This window comes from Corvus kubaryi, unplaced genomic scaffold, assembly GCF_017639235.1.
Source record: "Corvus kubaryi isolate FWS band 111438036 unplaced genomic scaffold, C.kubaryi_AGA036_p1.0 126, whole genome shotgun sequence".
Classification (NCBI taxonomy): Eukaryota; Metazoa; Chordata; class Aves; order Passeriformes; family Corvidae; genus Corvus; species Corvus kubaryi.
Window position 1 is genome coordinate 477,275 of NW_024580661.1, and position 13,671 is coordinate 490,945.

The window sequence follows — 13,671 nt, forward strand, 5'->3', positions numbered from 1 at the left end:
AACACACACCAGAAATGGTGTAAAGGCTCCCACTGATTTCCAAACAGACTTTGGATCAACTCCAGATGCCTGTTTTGAACTCCTACAGAGAGGATCCTGATCCAAAATCAAAATGGAAGCAGATGTTTGTTCCTAGTGCCATCCTGGCTCTGAAATGCTGCAGAAGGAGAATACTTTATTTTTTTTTAAGGAAAAATATTTTCTTTAATTCTCCCTGGTCTGTCACATCTGGTAGGGCTAGAACTGTTACACTTTGGGTTGTTTTTGTCATATTAAGACTGAATTTTCTTCACCTCCAGTATCCATGCACCAAAATCATTCCATGTATCAGAGAAGTTTAAGTGAAAAGGTAGGTGTTGTGTAGTAGAAGCAAGAGCAGCAGTGAAATCAAATGTGCATTCCTAAATTTCCCAGAAAGCAGCAGGATTCATGTGATATTGCCTGGAACAACATTGCTGATGTTCATGTTTGGGGTTGAAACATGAGCCAGTAGGTTAATGTCATGCAAACATTTAGTAAGGGTCCCAACAAATAATATGGATGTGCAGCCATCATTTCTAAGATGACTTTTAAAGAAAGAGATAAAAGTGATGAGTCTGTGGCATTCAGAATTTGCACACTGTTGCAGAAGACAATTCAGAGCTAGGGAAGGCTCTGGAAAAGGAGCTCCAGCAGCCAGTGGAGCACAGTGCCTTTCTAAGGAAGATGTTACCTCCTGACAGTGTCCCTATAGGCATGACCTTCCCTACTGCAAACAAGCATCCTACAGGCAGGGACCAGCTCACACCTGCAGCAGGGAGGGGCCTGTTACTCCCTGAGATGGATACAAAGCACATTTAAGCTCCAGCAGGAACATAGCAGCCACGGAGCTCAAACACAACCCAGCTGTTGGTATGGGTGGGTTGTTAGGAGAAGGTGCTTTGTAAAACAGGATAAAAGTGTTGATGTAAGAGCCATGTCTCAGTCACGCCATCTTTCATGGTTGCTGCCCAAAATAGCATTCCTTCATCTCTCTGCCTGCTCCTTTTGCCCTGAGAAACCCAAGTGAGCACCCAGCAGGGCTGATCACCTGGGCAGCCCCATGGAGGATGAGCAGATCCTGATCCAACAGTTTGAGACTTGCTTCCTGACAGCACCAAGGGCTTAGCTGACACGTGCCTGTTCCAGGCAATGCAGATTGCACACTGCACCCTTTACTCATGCCGTTTGCATCATGGCTGGTTTTATTTGTGCTTAAAATACTTGAAAGAAATAATCCCCATCATGGGCTAAATGCTGTGTGACATTTGAAAGCTTCAGCTGACGGCACTGATTAGAAAGGGAGGCACTAAGAGAGCATTTCAGCCTGCAGAAGTGGAAGGTATGGAGAAATAAACTGATTTAAGCTAGATTTAATTTTGCTGCAGGATATAGCTTTGTGCTGTAAGTTTAATGATGAAGTACATTATTACTCATTTGACAAACTTTTGGGAAATGGGACCATGAGCCATTGATACCTTGAATATAAACTTCTGATGTAATAGATTCCAATAACTTCCACTTAATAATGAGAGAACAGGTCTGTTTGGTCTTTCTTTTCTTATACCATTACAACTGATTCTAGCTTCAAAAAAGGCAGAAAGTCTAGTTTTTATCAGCAATTAGTTGTCACTGTAACTAGTACAGATACTAGTAACTACATTTACAAGCAGTAACTATAAAAGCAATTTTTTTCCTACTAATTTCTACTCTCTACTGTAGGAGAGGCTAAAACTATCGTCCCAGCCAGCAGCAGTATGGCAGTGAGTAAAGATGTTGGAGTAAAAAGAACAAACAAGTCTGTGAGGCAGCAGTAAGGCTTTTTCTGTGTTTCTGTACAACTTAGCATAGTAAGGGCTTGCTCCTCATTGGAGTTTCTAGGCACTCCAGAAACGTATTTTAAAAAAGTGCTGCTTGTATAGTCTGCTCATGCTCTAACAGCAGTGGTGCCATTTTTGAACTCTTCTTCCATTTATACACAACTCTTAGTTTGAAGGAGGAAAATAATATATATGAATGAGTCAGAATTTGTGGAGCAGAGAAAATAGAACATAGCCACTTGAAAAGTTTGAATAACCTTATTTTGCAGAATAATTAAGAGTCTTCCTGGGGCTTTTTGGGTGCTTATTTTGAGCCAGTCCAATTAGAAGGCACATCTAGAAAATGTGAGCACACCTGAGCTGTGGCTCAGGTAACTTCACTCATGTAAAAGCAAAAGAGAAAATAATTAGTAAAGCTGGCTGGGATGGTTTAGGGCTCTTGGATTTCTCTGCAAACACTGTGTGGAGCTTGTGCTGGAGATGATTGATAGCTCTAACCTGGAGGAGGCTGCCGGGCTTTCTACCAACTCATGAGTATTTTATCCTCATGGCCAAGCATGGAAGGGTGCTGGGAGCTACTGCCTGTCATTCTGACCTCCCTGCATGTTCACAGGACAAGCACAAGGAGCTGGGGTTTTTTCTGGGCCTCATCACTTTAGTTGCACAAAATTCCATCCTTGAGATGATATATTTTCCTGCAGCCTTCACCCGGGTGTGGGCAGATTGTTGGAGCTGTGCTGGATCTGAGCACTCCCTCAAAAACAAGGGGTTTAATTATGTTGACGTGTAGGAAAGGAGGAAAAATACAACAGTGGGAAAAGCTGTGAACTCTTGTGCCTCTCTGCCTTTCAAGCTGAGAGAGAGAGGCAATAACCGTGCATTAAGAACTAACCTGAAACCATGAATATATGGATCAAATTAGCTTAAGGATTTCTTATATGAAAGGGAGCTGGTGTGACATTCATAGCTGTCCCCCTGCTACCAGCCCTTGGAATATGTCATGAGGCTCCTACAGAAAATCTTAGAAAATGAAGGTGAATTTCTGTGCTTTTCCAAACAATGAGCAAGCAAATTACCCAGACTCCTATCTGGAGGAGCAGGAGCGCCCAGTGCTCTCCCATGCATATGATATTGTAAAAGGAACAAACCAGATCCCTGTGCTCCTGATGATTAAAAGAAAAACTTGCAATGCAGTGTTAGGGAGATGATGCAGTAATGGCTTTGCACATGGGAACACACACCGGAATCACAGCAGTAATATAGCTTGATTGCAGCACTGGAACTTGATTGGATTTGTCACCATGGGGTCCTTTTGTAGGCAAAAAAAAAAGAAAAAAAGGTTGAAAACATACAGCTACAAAACAAGAAAGCACAAAAAGTGAAGCTGTAACATGTTCTGACGTAAATTCAGTGCAGTGTTTCAAAGTGAATTAACAAAAAACCCTCTGAGTCTGGGAGTAAAATTGAAGTGATATCAGGTTGTCCTGAGGGAAACTAAAGTGAAAAAAAGAAAGAGAGGAGTCTTGGGGACTCTGCTACTGCAATGCACACTGGGGTGACTGGCCAGGAGGATTTAATGTCAGATCAAATTAGAGCTGTGAGTTTCTACACCATTTTTCTGTTTTTCCTGTTCCTGTGGCCATCAGAGGAAAGTGTGCTGTCCTGCTCTGTGTGTGAGAAAACTGCAGTGGGAGCTCCAGGGCCAGAAAAGGGGTGAGCAAGAATAAGTCTGCTTTCATGGATTGCTGCTCAATACTCACATGGATGCTTCAGTGAAAATCGAAGTCCTAATTCCCAGGGAACAGCTGTGTGTTTTGCATGAAAATCACTGTGTAAGGTGCATTTGGATGTCCACTTCTTCCATCCCTGCTAGAGAAAAGCTGGGATTTAATTACTGGCTGTCAAATACAGCAGTGCAGAAGCCACTGAAGTGACTTTCAGGAGTTGAAATAGAATTTTATAATAGCAGACTTGGAGTTCAGGGTCAAACACCAGAATAAAGGGCTGAGACTTCAGACACATCTTTCCTTCATGTTTTCTGTTGCTTGGTGCAGTTCTGAATCATGGCTAGTGTGCTGGCTCTAGCAATTATTAGAAGATTATAAGAAATACAAATGTTAAAATCAGCACTTGGATTGTGAGGCCCATTCCTGGGGGCTCAAAATAAGGTGGACCAAACCTAAGGAGCCCCTTTGTAATTCTGGGCCTTCTCCTCTTTCTACCCCAAAGCCACAGCAGGGTGGTGGTTAGTTTGAAGTGGGAATGATTTTTTTAAAGAAAAAAAGTTTTGGTTTTTCTTGTGGAACAGAAGATCCAGCAGCCACCTTTTGAATTGAATGTGTATCTCTGTTACTGCCTACCCAGAAAACCTTCTGCGGATGCTCTCAGATGCCCAGTGATCTAGAAAGTCTGTACTGATTCTCATGAAACTGAAATTTTTGGGATCCTTTTCTTGCAGAAACATGAAAGGAGGATGGAGGAGGAGGTATCTTTTGTCTCAGCATTGATTTGAAGTGGGATGCTTCAAAATTCTTTTATTTCCCCATGGATAGGGAGTTCCATTTTTTCCTCTATTCTAGGCAATGAGATTTTCCAAAGCTTTTAGATTTGCTAGGAAGACAAAGGCATTGAAAGCTTTGAAATGCTTGAATATTACAGCAGCAAGGTCTTAGAAACCTCAGAAGACTTTATATGGTATATGGGATAGCAGCTATTCTCTCACTACTAAAAAAAAATGCAACTAACTCAGTGATAAATGTCTCTGCTTGAAACGAATGTTTCCATAATCACCTTGTGATTCCATTAGTGGGTTTTGTGATTGTTGTTCATTTATTTGAGTACAGGGACCTGACATAAATTTTGTGATATGTGATCATCCCTTCAAATCAGAATGCAATTAGCCCACCAAAATAGTTTAAATTTTATCTAATAATAAACTGTATCAAACTAGATGAATTTGAAAACCTACTGTTCCCCTTGTAACACCCCTCCCTCTTTCCCTATACCAGCCTCCTCCTCCTCCTCCTCCCCCTCCTCCTCCCCCTCCCCCCCCTCCTCCTCCTCCTCCTCCTCCTCATCTCCATAAAAACGTGCAGTTTAATTTACATTCTGTTTCAGCTTTAGGGAGAATTCTTCTGGGAACATAATAATCCTTGGTGCTGGTTTGTGAGAGAGCCGTGGATATTTTATTACAAGATAAGGGATTTCGTTATGGGGTGGAACACCTACCACTTTAAGACTAAATAATTATGGCTGAAGACTTTGTAGACTTTCGGCAAGGTACGACTTGATGCTGGTGTGGGAGGAATCACTTGTTGTTTTGGTGTTGTGCTAGTTTCTCAGGAGCAGTGGAGACCCCACAGCCAGCTGGCCCTGGCTGTGTCCTGCAGGATCTCATCCCCAGGATCTCCTCCCCAGGATCTCATCTGCAGGCTGCTGCCAGGCTTCTCCCCCTGAGCAAACCAAGGCTGTAGTGAAGGCCAGTGTGTCACACAGTGTCCCCAAGACTCAGGACTGATGGGCAACCAGGCAGCAAAGCAGAGCTGTGAGTGCAAGGAACTAAAGCTGCTGCAGTTGCGACAACGTTCCAAAGCCAAGAATGGACTCTCAGTCCATGATTTTGTATTTTATTGCTGTCTTTGTCCTTTGCCCCTGAATGAAGAGGTGCACCACCACAACTTAGGAAAAACAGTCCTGCCCTAAAGGCATTGAGTTGAGAGTTGATAAGTGGCTGTGGAGCTGCTGTTAGAGTATGGTGCTTACATGTAAAAAAGCAATTGTAATTCTGACATTCAGATCCTCAGCTCTGAAGACCTAGCTACTTTAAAACTTGACTTACAAACTTAATTATCTGTTAAATGAAAATCACTCATGTTCAAAAGTTGAATGCTGCTTCCTTACCCAGAAAATCCAAATTTGCCTTTAAATTATGATGATCCTTATGTTTTAAAGACAATACAGTACTTAAAATTCTGTTTATGACTGAAGCATTTTGAGGATAAATAGAAAACATAGAAAAAACATCAGTATGTTTTGTTTACCACTTTGTTTGTTGTTCAGTGTGCAGGTTTTTTTCTTTTTTAAATCTTTGCAGTAAGAACAGGATTTGTTCTGCTTCTCTAAAGAGGCATCTTTATTGCAGTTTTTCCCCTGTAGCACTTGTTTATGTGGCAGAGAGAACAATGGCAAATGAGCGAGAAAGAGAAATTTCTTTTCTTTAGAGATAGATTGGAATAGGGAAGGCATTTTCTACTTGAAGTGTATATTTTCTAGGATGTTTACTAACAGCAATAACTGTTCTGCAGAGCTCTCCAGAGATCTGGGCATCCATCGGACTGGCAGCAGCAGTGTTTTTTCATGGTGATATCTTGCATCTACTGGGAGAACAGAAAAAACTGAGACATGAGTGATAGGGAAGCAGTTGGGATCGATCTCTGGGAGATTACATTGTCGCTTGAGATCTGCTCCCAGGTGGTGATCAGGCAATGTGGGCATGGAAGATTCACCAGGGTTTCTCTCTGGAGCTTGGCCTCTAACTGAGATTTACTGGCATAGGGAAGTTGCGTAAATAAGGCCTACAAATCTTCAGAGGATTCTGGTCTAAGAGTTTCCCTTAGGATTTGTCTCAGGCTGTTTTCTCTGACTGTCAGCAGTGTTAAATGTATTTGGCCCTGTACTGAGCTTGGATGGGCACAAAATGCATAGACAGGACTTTCAAAAATAAGAAAGCAGAGAGTGGTTTAAAAAGTAATTATTAGTTTATTATTACTAAACTCATTACTTACTGCTTCTCATTTTCAGTTCCAGGACAATTGAGAAGTAGAACTTATAAACTTCTCCAACCAGAGGCTCAGCAAGTATTTTTGTCACCAAAACGTTTCTTCAGCATAATAGAAGAGCAATGACTATTGCTGAAGAGTGTCCTACACATGGCATAGTGTTTGTATAAGGATTAACTTCCTATTGATTCAGGTTCTGGGATGAAAGAGTATGGCTATGGCTTTTGGTGGGGAAATGCGATCTTGTCATGTTTGGCTCCACTTGAGTGTTTTAGGCTCATAGTAGTGACCTGTATTTTCTTCCTACATACACTTTGTATTTACTTGCTTTCTCTTTGACATTTTCTCTTTTTCACTGTAAGAATAGTACTGGTGAGTTTTGTCTTTAACAGATAATTTAAAAACTGATTATGTGCCTTTTCCAAGGAAAGCATCCCTGTGGCTCCACTGGCACTGGTGTCCCCTCGGCCGAAGGGACAGAGGGCAGGGCCATGGTTTCACTTCCCAGCCTGCAGCATCAGGGGAACATCCTACATCCCTGTGCTCATGTTCTGTCATGCCCCCACCTACTGGACACTCGTGGCCACCAATTGTTTTTTTCTCAGTTGAATAGTATACTGCAAATAATGGAGATTGCATCTTGGTCTATGCTGCTCTTTTGGTCATGGAATTATCAACTGTTTTAGAGGATTTATAAATATATATTAATTGATAGTTAATTAAAAATAGTATTTAACACTTTTCAGCAAAGAAAGTCATGCTGAATTATTCAAGGTTTCATTTTGCATTCTGAACTAGTGAGTGCTCATGTATTAACAATACTTTATAAGTATTGCTGAATTTCCAGTTGCTTCACAGTTTGTATGCAGCCCCACAGTGAGCAGGAATGGGGGGCCATTAAAGCAGAAGGGCAGCTGTGTCTTCGTGATAGTGCCCTGTTACCAAGTGAGATATGTCTCATTAAATATTCACAGGAGAGACCTGATCCCCAAGCGACTAAGGAGTACCATGAAGAACAGAGGCTGGCTGAGCATCTCTGAACTCAGCAGAGAGCTTTGCCTCTCAGCAGTGGTCAGTACTGGGCAAGGGGCTTGGACTGAAAAGGGTGCAGGATGCCTGCTTGTCCTTCCCAGGAGCTAGTAATGGCTTTTTGGAAACAGACCAAAAGTTTTCACTTTGTGAAATGCAGTCACAAACATTTCCATTTTTTATGCTTGCTGGGAAAACTGATTATGTTAGCAGTCAAAATCTCTGTGAGGAGTAGAGGTGGCTGGGGGGAAATAAAGCCTTAGATCTGCTGCTCAGACTTCTCTCCGGTGAGGCTCTCCAAGACACAGGTAACTCCTTGTAGCATTTAAATATTGGCATGTTCTTGGCTTTCCCTTGCACATCTGTCTAATGGGCAGATGGCCATGGATTTGTGTCCTTTCCCAAGCAATCCCTGTGGGTTTTCTGCAGGAGAAGTCAGCAGCAAGACAGCATGTAGTAATCCCTTCAGCCAGTTTGAGCAGGAAGATTTCACTTATTGCCATGACAGGTTCACTGAGTGATCACTTGAGAACTCCTTTAAAAATTAAAAACCACTATTGAAATCTTTTAGGCTGCTGTAAGACTGAGTGTATGTAGCCCTCATGTGCTGAAATAGTGCTGGTCTAAGTAACAGAAAGAAAAATGTCATCTTTAAATACTTGTTCACCAGACCCAAGTGTGTAAGTTAGTTCAATACATTGTGTGTAAATGTAACAAGTACAATGGCAGAACATGGGAGAGAATATTTTCCAGATGCTCAGTGGTTCAGCTTGAAAACTTACTGGGTGGAAAGCACCTCATTTTTCCCTAGGAAATGATCAACAGTCTTGTACTTTCCATATGGAGAATATATGCCTTTTATCTCATGGAGATGTAACACACAGTTTGTGGGTTGGACCTATATCCAACTCTGATTTTTTAGATTATTTGGTATAAGAGAAAGCGTGAGCAGTAACATTGGATGTGCTCAGAAGTCACAGTCCTTATTCACAAAGTCCCAGCGACAGGAATTTTTCTTACTTTCTTAGGGGCTGTGTTGGCCCCTGGTTTATTTCTGTGTGTGGCACTATGCAGTGATGTTGAGTTATGGTTCTCTATGTGACCAGAGATTTGGTTTAAGCACTTTCCCTCCCACCTGTACTTGCCATGATTTATGGCTGGGATCAGAGAAGGCTGTTGTGCTGCCACTCTGGGCTGAGCGAGCGCTGGCCGTTTCAGGCCTCTCTGGCAAAGGACTGAAGGTTTTGCTAATAGAGTTGGCAGTGCTCCAGCTTGTAGGCCTCTGGAATATATTCTGCAAGGAGTTTTCTTAATGAGGAAAATTAGTGTGGACTGAAGGGAAAGAAAGAAATCTAACCAGAATTGTAGAGGAGACACATTGGGCTTTGTGTTTGAGCAGAATCACCAGTGAAGCCATGAAACTCTGTAAATTAGTTGCTTTTCAGCAAGTTCAGATATGCCTGTGTCACTGTGCCCTGGAAAGGCCTGCAGCACTATCTAAATTAAACAGCTCTGTGGTTTTTCAGCTTTGTGGTCTTTTGGCGAATTAGCTAGAGATGCTGTCCTTTCCAAGGAAATTTCTCCTGAGGCTTGGTGTCTGCCTACACATGCACCCCCACATGTCCGCATACACACAAACCCTGGTTTTGCCTTTTCTGTTCCTGGATGAATACAGCTCAGGAACCAAGGTGATATATTACGGGATAAATGCACAGCCACAAACTGCAGAACTCAAGATACCCAAATGTCTTCAATTAGGACCTGAATGTAGAGGTAGATGACCTGTGATTCATAACTCACATGGAGTTTGTAAGCAATTAAAATCAGTCAGTTGTCCACTGTCCAGACTTCTTCTGGACTCCCTGGAGTTCTTCCATGGCATTCACTGGAAGGAGACAAGCATAATGCTGATGAATGATACAAACAGAAGTAGGAGAGCCCAAAAGAGCCTCCAGCCACCCTCTTTGTGAGGAAGAAGATGTGTGACATCAGCTGCCATGGACTGATATCCTGTGTGTGAACTCTTCCTCCCTGCCTCGTGAGACACATCTCCTCTTCCCAAGATATCCTGTGGGAAGAGATCCTGTCCAGGAAACACCATTGGCCTGTAGATGTGTGGGAACTCACTCATGTCTGAAGCTGGGTTTCTGGATGGAGAAAAGCTTTGGCCTGACATTGGTTGTGGAAATGGTGAGAGTAATAGGTGTGAGAGGGTCAAAAAGTTTGGGCATTGTTTAAGAGAGGCCCAAACAAACTCTTAAACTGCTGACTCTGGACTTCATTTCATATATGCATATATGAATATATATATACATATGCCTGCCTACATATATATATGCATTTGTGTCTACACACATGTGCATGCACTGACTAGAAAAAAAAGGACTGGGGAAAGAGCAACCTCCAAAAACTCCAAGGGACTGATAAGAAGTGGTACTGCTTCTAACGAAAATGAAAGCACTGGATGTCTGTGGAAGCCAGTACTAGGACAAGGCTACCTAACTCCACTGTTAGTGAGCACATCATACAGAATAGCACCAAAAAAATAGAAGGCCAAATTTGAAAAGAGACACTTTTCAGTGTCTTAAGCAGTGCACAGTCCTCTAAACTTTGAGTAGGACTTCTGGGCTACAGAACTATTGTCTTTTGTTTTTCATAGGAACATGGTTAATTTTTCTATTATAATTAAGGATGGTCCCCACCATGGCTGTGTCATGCATATTTTAGGCTGTTAAATTTATTAATTCCAAGATTAATTGTTATATACTAACTTGAAGTGTTTAGATCTTGCTGACATCTTCATTTGGACAGAAAAAAAAATCATGCATCTAAATTGTATGTTGACATTTCTTTCAGAAGGGTAGTTATCTAGCTATTGGTAGCCTGCAGAGTGAAGACTTGTCAAAAATAATCACTTCCAGTTTTCATTTGTTGAAGTTAAATAGCCTGAACAGGGGAAAACTTGTTCACACTCTTTAATACTCATATTATTGCAGTGTGGAAAGTCAACATATAAATATGAGGAAACAGAAAATAAATCAATAGCATAACATATTAGAAAACTAAGGAATGATTTCTGGAGAAGATGACATAACCTTCCAAGAGCAGGTTAACTACTCTAACAAACTCTTTACTTGTAAATAAATAAAATAAAATCTCGTATGTTCTGAAAGTATGTTCTGGGCATTGTGATTCGACAAGATTGTGGAACTTCTCTATTTCTACAGATGGTCTATGGGGACAGTCTAAAATTTGGCATAACCAGAAAGTGAACAAATTTGTGATGGAAGATGTTTGATCTTTATTGGTATTTTGATTCAGCCAGCCCTTGTGATGAGCATGATACCTTTCATTTTCCTGTCCCTTGTCATCACTTCCCAAAAATCTTCTGCCTTGCCTTTTGTTGCTTTTTATTTATTGCACTGTGTTAATTTTCCTCGTATTTTAAAATCAAACTCCTCTTTATTAGACTGTCATTAACATTCCTGACAAACAGCTCTCCCCTGGCAGCACAGACTCATTCCAAGCAGGAATGACCAAGGCAAAACACAAGGGAAGGTAATTTGAGTAGGTTTCAGTAGGCTTTATATATAACTGATTTTCCACAGAGATGGAAAATTAATAACTTTGTCTCTAAGAGGTATAAATTACCCATTTAAGTTAAAGGTAATTATTATACTACACATCTGAGCCACCATAAGTCCCACAGGAAAAACTAAATGCCATTATAGTATGCTAATCATGACTGGTAGCTGGTGGCTATGGACTTCCTATAGTGAGCTGAACACTTCAGGCACAACATAATTGGAAAATGACTCCTTTGTTTCCCACTCTGGATGGTAGCAAAATCCCCCGAGCCTGTTGTGGTGTGTGGGAGAGGCTTCAGATAATGCTGAAGAGTTTGTAAACTGGGTTCTAGTCAGTACTCGGTATCTCGGGTTTTTTTCCAAACCCATTGTTTTTCTCTGAATAGGAATTCCTTTCCATTGGTTATCTTTTGAACACATGGCATGAGGAACTAGGAACTTGCGTTTAGAAATACTAGTTTTGGTGGCAGTTCTTGAAGACACTTGAAAGAGCAAGCTGCCCATGTGGCAATGAATGTTAATAAACAGATGGGCTCCCAATTGTCTCAGACTCTATAGAAATAGATAATAATAATCCTCTCTGTAGAAAAGAATATCTCTATAATCCCTTTTGCATAAAGACCACCACACTGGTATTCAGCTTGCAATGATACGGGTGACCCTCAAATGCCTGGGGAAATATGTGGAGTTTATGGGTCATTTGTCTGGATTAACCAGACTTTCAGCCTTTTAATAGGTTCTTGACATTTCATGGTATGAAAGATCATTTAAAGGTACTATAGAACTGTGCTTTTTAAACATAGACTGGTTTTTGCATCTAAATATCAGAGAAATTTTCTATAGAGCTGCAAGCTCAAGTTCTCCTTCCTTTTCAGACAAACCAAAATCCTTCCAACTAGTAACTGTTCCTGTTGGGTGCTGAGAGCTGCAGGTGCAGGGAGGGCCCTTTGTCACTTTTACATTCAGCATGTGAGGTCAGGCATCGCTCTTCTATTCCCTCTCTCAGTACCTTGTGAGAACCGAGCAACCTACTCACCTTGAGCATTGAACATGAGAGAGATGTCAGTAATAAGGAATTTCTTACATATTGGAAATGCTGTGAGAATTAAGGAGATACTCCAGCAGGAATGGCATTGGAAGGCATGGCAGGAATAGGGAAAGCTTTCTCCTTGCCTGTTTTTTCATCTGAGAATTTATTTTTGAAATCTCATCCTTGGTCAGTATCTGCTAGCTCACTCAAGATTTTACCTCTTACACCAGACAGCCTGGATCTTGTCCCTGAATGTCACAGTCCCCAACTGAAGGACTAAATCCAAATGTCTTTGAGTATTTCCCAGGGTTTCAGGAATGGACAGCTCTTCTCTAAACTGCCTGTCTGCTTTTGTGATGTTTGGTTTTTAAAAAAAAAAGTTGTCTATGTCAACATTTTTGCTAACCAAAATAATCTGTATACAGTATGAAGACAACCTTAGCACCGAGCCAAAGGGATCTGCCACAGACTTTATTTAACATATACCTGGATTCCAAGTACTACATTAGGAATGTGTTATAAATACTTTGCCAACTAGCTGGTTAAGATAATTGTAGTGTCTTTGCTGTGTAAGAAGTACAAAGGATTTACATAAATAATAGAGAGCCTGTCAGCCTTTACAAGAGTCCTGTGGTGCCTGGTTGTAAAGTCTTTCTGGGAGTGCTGAGTGAACGTGTTATTCTCTCTCTTAAGTTCCTCCCTCTCACTAAGGGAAAATCTCACTGTAAAGTGACCTTCTGTCCAGGTGGATAAATGTTCATTGAAACGGGTTTTCAGGCTATTTATCCTCTAATTAGAAGCTCTCAGGAAGGTCAGAAAGTCTTTCTGTGGCTGAAATCTGGGTGGAAGTAGTAGGGAAAGGAAGACCCTTCTTTTTTCTGTTCAGTGAAACTTTTGGCACCTTGTCACAAGCTGACACATCCTACAATAAGATTTTCAGAAGCATCCTTGTATCATTCAAATGTCTTGTCAGGTCTAGCTGACACTTTTTTAGAAAAAGCTGTTTTAGGAGCAGAAAGCATATCCATTCACTTCCCTGACACTGAAGCCTCTCTCTGAAGGCAGGCTGGTGTTGGGGAAGATGAAACAGGAAAGTCTTATAAATATGATTGCCTGACACAAGATTTTGGGAATATGAAAACTACAGGCGACATCGAAATGAAAGCCACTTTTGAAATACCAAGTCTTAGTTACTGAACAACTAGAAAACAACGGTATGGCCGACTGAAGGTAATCCCCTCTTGATTGAACAATACCCTCTGCTTGCAGGCAGGTCCAAGGGTCAGAGCAGACCCTACTAGCTCAGCAGAAGGGGTCCAAAGAGTAGTTTTTAGAAGTTAAGATGTAACACTCCATGGTAATATAAGAACTCTTATAGGCTGTATGTAAATGCTATAGGATTTGTATCT

At 41.3% G+C, this 13,671-nt stretch overlaps 1 long non-coding RNA gene across 1 annotated transcript in view; it reads right to left on the bottom strand.

The window, feature by feature from the left end:
- LOC121661525 overlaps positions 1–13,671 on the bottom strand; it is a 17,371-nt gene continuing 3,700 nt past the window's right edge. Inside the window, exons 2-3 of the long non-coding RNA XR_006015002.1 lie at positions 3,599–3,704; positions 1–3,147 (exon numbers count right to left, since the gene is read on the bottom strand). This is a non-coding gene — a long non-coding RNA (uncharacterized LOC121661525). The remainder of the gene's footprint in view (positions 3,148–3,598; positions 3,705–13,671) is intronic.